General features: G+C 43.1%; 1 long non-coding RNA gene across 1 annotated transcript; it reads left to right on the top strand.

The window, feature by feature from the left end:
• Positions 1–504: 504 nt before the first annotated feature.
• On the top strand, positions 505–2,823 carry LOC144285332 (uncharacterized). Its single transcript, XR_013353635.1, has 2 exons — positions 505–765; positions 2,618–2,823. It is a non-coding gene; the product is annotated as an uncharacterized LOC144285332 (long non-coding RNA).
• Positions 2,824–8,648: the final 5,825 nt, after the last annotated feature.

Below are 8,648 nucleotides of genomic sequence, written 5' to 3'. Positions count from 1 at the left end.
AGAGAGAGGAAGGGAGGGAGAGGGGGGAGGAAAGAAGGAAGGAAGGAAGGAAGGAAAAAAAAGCCAACCCTGTGATATGTTATGAAGATGGCTTGGGGAGAGGCAATGACGTCCTTTCTAAAGAAGCAGAGGAGTTAGAAGTGATAAGGTGTGAAGCCACAGATACTTCATGGGGGGGGGGGGGGTCAGGGGGAGAGGCTGGCAAGTGGGCTGACAGCAAAAACCAGAAACCAAAGATGACCAGGAGAATGATGGGGCCATGAATAAAAATAAGACAACAAGGAGGAGAAGCAGGTTGGCAGGGAAAAGGCAGTAAAAGGATGATTTTCATTTGGACACCTTTGAGTTTCAGGTCCCCCCGAAAGTAGCCAGGACGCAGAGAGGGAAAGCTGCAGAAAGGACCTGGTTCCAGAAAGTGCAGACTGCCGTGGTATCCCTCCGCAGAGCCGGTCCAGTGGCCAACATGCGAATGGGTGAGATCATGGGGCAGAGAAGAGAGAGGGGCCGAGCCTTGAAGGATGCCAGCACCATGGGAAAAAGAACAAGCAGTTTCTGGGAGACACAAAAGGGAAACCGGGAAAGTGCAGCCTGGCCCAGCCAAGGGGGAGGCTTCAAGGGGGAGGTGAACAGCAAGACCAGATGCTTCAGAAGTCCGGTGGGATGAGGTCTGAAAATGAGCCCACGGGATTTGGCAACAGGAGGTCACAGCAGCCCTTAGGAGGGCACAGTGACTGTGACGCTCCGGCGGGATCCAGATGGTGCCTGGTAAGCAGGGAGTGGGCGGTGAGAGCCCGGAGGCAGCCAACTAAGGCACTCCATGAAGGGCCCTGGCAGCCATGGGGAGACGTGAGGGAGGACCACGGCGGGAAGGGAGGGAGGGCTGGAGGAAGATGGGCTTTTGGAGTGGGTGAGATGAGAACAGATTTGTAGGCGGGAGAGAAAGAAGCGGTGAGGTGTAAAGGAAGGAGACACAGGGCATTTGGGCGAGCAGAGCAAAACAAGAGAGAAGGAGGGGGGAAATCAAGAGAGTATATATTCTGAAAAAGCCTACCAATCAAAGCAGCACATAAGTGAAATGCAATCTACAGAACATTTTAATGTGCTTTATCTGATTTAATCCTTGTGAGGGGCATATTATGATCCCTACTGAAATAGAAGGTTAAATGACTCACCCAAGATCACACATTTAATAAGCAGAACTCAAGATCAAAAAGTCCATCATGAGACCTGTCTTGATTAAAGAGTCCATCGTGAGCCTGCTGTGCCAGCACAGTGTTTGGTGCCAAAGATCTCAAAGAGAACAGAAATGGCTCCTGCCCCCAAGGAGCTCACAACCCAGGAGGCAGACTGCCACATGACTGACCAATGTGCTCCAAGACATAATTGTGCTCAGACTGAGGAAGGAATTGGGATAGGAATCAAGGGAAGCTTTCCAGAACTGGTGATGTTTTGCTGAGTGTGGAAGGATAAACTAGAATGAGCTGGCGAAAGGCATTCCCAGCAAAGATTGGTGTGCAAGAGTCTGGAGCCTTTGGAAGCTAAGAGCAATTCGCTCTGCTGGAACACAGGGTAGGTGTGGCAAGGTACAAGAGAGACCTGTGCCAAGTCCAGGGTGGGGGAGCATGGCATGCTACCCCGAGGACCTCTGATCATATCCTTAAGGTGAGAGCACCAGCAGAGGATTTTAAGCAAGGGAAAGGTATCCGATTTGTGTTCTATCAATCACTCTGGAAGACTTCGGAGGCAACATGGAGGATGGATTAGAGCAAGATATTATGGGAAGCAGGGACACCAATTGAGATGCAAATGTAGTGATCTAGGCAAGAAAGGATGAAGCCAACCTGGATGGGGCAGTGGGATTTATAATGGACTAGAGGACAAATATTCCTATGTAAGTGATGAAAAAATGGGCCAGCCTTAGAGGAGAGCAGAGAGGAGGAAATAAGGAAATGGAAGGGTCTAAGATCATTCCCAGTTTCTGGCTTGAACAGAAAAGCAGGAAGAGAAACAGCTACTGGTTGGAGGTGGGACGTTGAGTTCAGAATGTACTGGGTTGAAAAATCCATGGACATCCAGGAAGAGGTGCTCGGTAGGTAGCTGGATATGGAATCTGGGGCTCCTGGGGAGGCTGACCTGAAGATATATCTTGTGAGTTACAGATTAAGGCAGTGGTGGGAACCACAGATGGGGGAGAGTAATTGTCTGGGAAAGAGAAAATGGTCTTTTACTCAGCCTTATGAAGCACTGACACTTAAGGAGTAGGTGATGAGAAGGGGCACCTGAGAAGGAGGTCAGAAGGAGAGGCCAGAAAGGCAGGAGAGGGGGAGACAAAGGAGAAAAGAATGTTCCAGAAGATACTGAGATGCAGCAGGTCACTTGGGAAGATGCTGCTGAGAATAAGAGTACCATCTTTAGGGGCACCTGGGTGGCTCAGTGGTTGAGTGTCTGCCTTTGGCTCAGGTCGTGATCCCGGGGTCCTGCGATAAAGTTCCACATCGGGCTCTCCACAGAGAGCCTGCTTCTCCCTCTGCCTATGTCTCTGCCTCTCTCTGTGTGTCTCTCATGAATAAATAAATGAAATAAAAAAAAAAAAAGTATAATCTTCATTCCCTTCCAGGGGGAGAGGAGATGACTTCCTCTGGCTGGTCAGAGAAGCTTTGAGGAAACAGAAGGAAAGCGAAAAAAAGCAAAGCCCTTTTGGGCTGAGAAGTGGAAGGAGAGAAGGTTATGTTTACCGTCTCATCTCCTCTTTGCTCTGTTTTCTTGACTCTGGCTGCAATAATCATTGCATTCATAGAAAATAAAGCATGTTATTTGATGAAATGTGGAGAATCAGATGTTCAAAATGTTTCAGTGACGTGCTTCGAAACCAGACATGCTAAAAATGGAGACCATCCAATGCAATGTGATCATGCTGTCCTTAAAAATATTCCTTTGATAAACACTAAACTGTTCTGTATACCAGAAATGTTAACAAGGAAAATAAACAACAGGGCTATTTAGGAGTACTTCAAAACTGAAGTTTAAACCATTAAAAAAAAAGGCAAAAAAAAAAAATCCAAAACTGCATGCACATTGCAAATTTCAGCTGCCCTTGAAATCTTTTTCTCCACCTAACATTACATTCTTCATCAGCCCAAGCCATCAGGTTCACATGCTAAAATTCGGTGAGTATGTCATACTCAAAGGACAGGGTATTGAGAGCGGGGAAATGATGTAAAGAGATGGGTAAAAGTTTGACACATAAAGGCCTGAGGATTTTCTAGAGGAACTTTAAGAGGATTCTTGAAAAATAGGGGGTGCCTGGCTGGCTCAGTTTGTAGAATGTGCACTCTTGATCTCAAGGTTGTGAGTTTGAGCCCCATGTTGTGTGTAGAGATTATTTACAGACATAAATTATTTATTTATTTATTCATGAGAGACACAGAGAGAGGCAGAGACATAGGCAGAGGGAGAAGCAGGCTCCACGCAGGGAGCCAGATGCGGGACTCCATTCCAGGACTCCAGGATCACACCCTGAGCCAAAGGCAGACCTCAACCGCTGAGCCACCTAGGCGCCCCAAGACCTAAATTTTTTTCAAAAAATAATATTATTAAAAAATAAGTGATGCAAAAAAAAAAAAAGAAAGAAAGAAAGAAAAAGAAAAAGAAAAGAAAAGAAAAAGAAAAGTAAGTGATGCAGACTTCCATTTCACACGATATAACGAACCCGGGCACATTAACTGCTGGAAACAACTAAATGCTCTGGATAAAATACTAAAAATATCTTCCCCTAAATACATGAATAAAAGTAAGAAATAGCCCAAACCATGTGACAGTAGGAGTTCGAGAGATAGGGATCCCTGGGTGGCGCAGCGGTTTAGCGCCTGCCTTTGGCCCAGGGCGTGATCCTGGAGACCCGGGATCGAATCCCACGTCAGGCTCCCGGTGCATGGAGCCTGCTTCTCCCTCTGCCTATGTCTCTGCCTCTCTCTCTCTCTCTCTGTGTGACTATCATAAATAAATGAAAAAAAAATTAAAAAAAAAAAAAGGAGTTCGAGAGATAAATGGAGCAATTGTCAAACCAGTTAGCACTCAGTTTTCAACTCAGCTCCTCACAAGGAGCTCCAGGGTCAGAAGACAGAGCCTGAGTCTGCCTGGAGGGGAGATTCTGATTGGATATCCTTCCCTGTGGCCATAAAGACTATACCTTCACCATTAGGCTAATCTAGATATACAGATAGTCCCCGACTTGTGATGGTTCAGCTTGTAATTTTTCGACTTTACATGGTACGAAAGTGATGCCCATTCCATAGAAACTATATTTCAAATTTTGCATTTTGGTCTTTTCCTGGGCTAACAATATTCAGTATGAATCTTTCTCATGATGCTGGACAGGGCAATCAGGAATGTAAACAATCGATACACTTACAACCACTCTGTACCCATACAACCATTTGTTTTACATTTCCAGTAAGGTAATCAGTAAATTACATGAGATAGTCAACACTTTATTACAAAATATAGGCTTTGTATTTTGTCCAGTTGCAGGCTAATATATGTGTCCTGAGTACATTCAAGGGAGGCTAGGCTAAGCTACGATGTTCCGTAGGTTAGGTGTCTTTTTTTTTTTTTTTTTTTTTTATGATAGTCACACAGAAAGAGAGAGAGGCAGAGACACAGGCAGAGGGAGAAGCAGGCTCCATGCACCGGGAGCCCGATGTGGGATTCGATCCCGGGACTCCAGGATCGCGCCCTGGGCCAAAGGCAGGCGCCAAACCGCTGCGCCACCCAGGGATCCCGGTTAGGTGTCTTAAATGCTATTTCGACTTAATGGTATTTTCAATTTACCACAGGTTTATCGAAGGTAACCCCATTGTAAATCAAGGAAGATCTGTAAGTCTAATGCTTCTACCTGGAGGGTTTGCAACCAAAATGGGCCATCTTGGTTCTTGGTACCATGTGCAAGTGAAACTAACTCCCAAGAATGTGTACCCAAAGCTAGTCCCCACACAAGTTTGCAGCCCACATCCATATTAGCTGTTTGGGCTGAAAGCCTTCAGCAGAAAATTTAATGTAAAGTGGCCCTGAGTGCCTGAAGTATTGGGAGAAGCAAATGCAAATCCTCTCTAGATGAACCCATCTTTATCTCAGGATCCCTCCAAACTCACATAGGTAAAGAAAGCTTTAAGAAATGTCTACTCTCAGTGAAAATCATAAAATCCAAGGAAACTAGGGACCATTAGCAAGAGAAGCTGAAACACAGCAGAATCAGATTTATAAACTTTAGATATAGGACTGATCAGAAACCTGATATAAAATAACTACTTTAGGGCTTTTAAGAAATAAAAAAATAAATATTTTTAAGAAAAAAAATTTATTTAAGAAATAAATGAGTAAATAATGAGACTGTAAAAAATGATCACACAGATGTAAAAAGGAAATGAAAGTTTGGAAGTGAGGGTGCCTGAGTGTCTCACTCAGTTAAGCATCTGCCTTTGGCTCAGGTCATGATCCCAAGGGTCCTGGGATCAAGCCCCATGTTTGGCTCCCTGCTCAGTAGGGAGTCTACTTCTCCCTCTGCTGCTCCCTGTGCTTATGCTCTCTCTCTCTTTCAAGTAAATAAAATCTTTTTTAAAAATCTGGAAATGAAAAATGGAATAATTAAAAAATGTAAAGCTCAGTGGACAAATTTAATAGCAGACAGACACAGTGAAGAAGGAATTCATGAGCTAGATGTCTAAAGAAATGATTCTGAGCACAGTGAGACAAAGAAACGGGAAACAGAAGGATACTCAGATTTAAGAATCCCAATGAATCCCTACTAGAAATAAAAGGAAATTTGCATTCCAACACATTGTAATAAAATTGCAGGTTACCAAAGACAGAATCTAGATTGTAAAAGGAGAGAAAAAAAGTCAGATAACTTCAAAGCTGCAACAATTAAACTAATGGCTGGTATCTCGAGAGCAATAAGAGTCAAAAGATAATGGAATTCATTGTGTTGAGAGGAAATTACAATCAACCTAGAATTCTATACCCACTGAAAATCTGTAAAGAACAAAGGTAAAGGGCTCTGGGCTGGCTCAGTTGATAAAGTATGGGACTCTTAATCTCTGGGGTCATGAGTTTAAATGCCACATTGGGCATGGACCCTACTTAAAAAAAAAAAAAAGGTGAAAAGAAGGAATTTCAAACAAATAAAAACTAAAAGCATTTGCTACCAAAGAGTATCACCAAAGGAAATTTCAAAGTATTTTGGGGTAGGGGGTTTTAGAGTGAGAGAGAGTGCATGCAGGCAGGTGTGTGCAATCTGGTGGGAGAGGGGGAAAGGGCAGAGGGGGAGAGAGAGAGAGAGAGAAAGAATTTTAAGCAGCTGAGCATGGAGCCCAAGGCAAGGCTCAAGGCTCAATCTCACAACCCTGAGATTATGACCTGAGCCAAAATCAAGAGTCAGACACCCTATCAATTAAGCTACCCAGCCACCCCTTAAGGTATGTATTTCAAGCAGAAGAAAAGTAATCTCCAATGGAAGGAATGAAGAGAGACAAAAGTGGTAAAATAATTAATCAAATATGGACTATCTACTTTACTGAACTTCTATTGACTGTATAAAACTATAATAATGTCCTATGGCATTGAAAAACTAACAAAAGGCTATCTATCGCTGTCATCTGGCCCCTGGGGCTGCAGTACAGGTCCAGCCATGGTTCTGTACTATCCCATGGCCATGGATCTCAACAAGGGGTGCGAGGTGACCAAGAATGTGAACAAGCTGTGGAGGCCAAGAAAAATTAAGGCCATCCCACCTAAAGTTTAGCATTAGCACAAGTACAGCCATTTTAGGCCCCTGTGAATAATAGCTGAACTTTACCGGAAAAATTGCAGAATGTCCTCAATGTCCTTGGCAGGGAATCCCATATCAGAAAGACAACAGAGCTCAGAATTGCCCTGGCCAGAGAATCCCATATCAGAAAGACAACAGAGCTCAGAATTGCCCTGGCCATAGAATCCCATATCAGAAAGACAACAGAGTCCCCACCTGTGGTAGAAAGTCCCATATTAGAATGAGAACAGAGCTCAATGCCCTTGAAAGCCCCATATCAGAATGTAAACAGAACTTGAGAAATTCGTCCACCCCTTCTGAAAATCCCCTAGACCAGCCTATAAAAAACCCAGCTGTAACCCACTTCGGGGTCCAAGTCCCTGTTCCGCTGTGTCGGTATATACTTGGACCCAAGCTCAAGCTTGCTAATAAACCCTTGTGTGCTTGCATCGGTGTTGGCTCCTTGGTGGTTTCTCGGATTCGCAATCTTGGGCACAACAAAGCCAAGACATAGATGTAACCCAGGTGCCTCATCAAGCACACCATGCTCCAGTGGGGCATAATCCAAGAGATGTGCAATTTTTATCCAAATGGAATATGAACAACACACCATGGAGCTGCTCAAAGTCTCCAAGGACAGGCAGGCCTTCAAGTTCATCAAGAAAACAGTAGAGACACATAACTACACCAAGAGGAAACAAGAGAACTGAGCAGTGTCCTGGCCACCAAGAGGAAAGCAGCTGCCAAGAGGACCAAGCCCCCTCCTGGCTGTGCATAAGAAAGCTTTACAGATAAATAAATAAATAAATAAATAAATAAATAAATACCTAGCAAGAAGTCAGAAGTCAGAATATGGGTAATGGAAATTATTGTCCTTACAGTGTTTGGAAGAAGGCAAAAGAATAATGATTTACTTTGGGTTTGATGAGTTAACTATGCAAGATAAAATTTTAGATCAACTACTAAAAGTCTAGAAATAGAATATTTAGCTTCTACACTAATAGAGGGGGAAATGAGAAGTGATAAAAAGTAATTTTTTAAAAAGTTAAAAGAGAAGAGGGAAAATAGCATAAAAAGGGAATAGCATATAGTTGATCCTTGAATGACATGAGGCTTAGGGGTGCTAACCTCCTACATAGTCAAAAATCCACGTATAATTTTTGACTCCCCAGGGATCCCTGGATGGCGCAGCGGTTTAGTGCCTGCCTTTGGCCCAGGGCGCGATCCTGGAGACCCGGGATCGAGTCTCACGTCAGGCTCCCGGTGCATGGAGCCTGCTTCTCCCTCTGCCGTGTCTCTGCCTCTCTCTCTCTCTTTCTCTCTCTGTGACTATCATAAATAATAAATAAAAATTTAAAAAAATAAAAAAAATAATTTTTGACTCCCCAAAACCTCAACTAATAGTCTACTATTGACCAGAAGCTTGACCAATAATATAGTCAATTAACACTTATTTTTATATGTATCATACACTGCATTCTTACTCTAAACTAGAGAAAAGACAATATTATTAAGAAAATAACAAGGAAGAGAAAATATATTTACAGGACTGTACTGTAAAAAAAAAAAAAAACCCACATATAAGTGAAATTGCATAGCTCAAACCCATGTTGTTCAAAGGTCTATTCAAAAAAGAAAAATAGAGGACCTGGCTGGCTTAGTCAATGGAGCACATGACTTGATCTCAGGGTCATGAGTTTGAACCCCATGGTGAGTGTAGAGATTACTTAAATAAATAAACTTTAAAAAATAATAAAATAAAGAAAAAAAGAAAAACTATTAGCAAACATAATGGTGGTATACAAAAATTATTTCCTTTAAGACTGGAAACAAGACAAAAATG

Source organism: Canis aureus, chromosome 16 (genome assembly GCF_053574225.1).
Source record: "Canis aureus isolate CA01 chromosome 16, VMU_Caureus_v.1.0, whole genome shotgun sequence".
Lineage (NCBI taxonomy): Eukaryota > Metazoa > Chordata > Mammalia > Carnivora > Canidae > Canis > Canis aureus.
The sequence above is the reverse complement of the archived record's forward strand: the minus strand, read 5'-3'. Positions and strand labels throughout refer to the sequence as shown.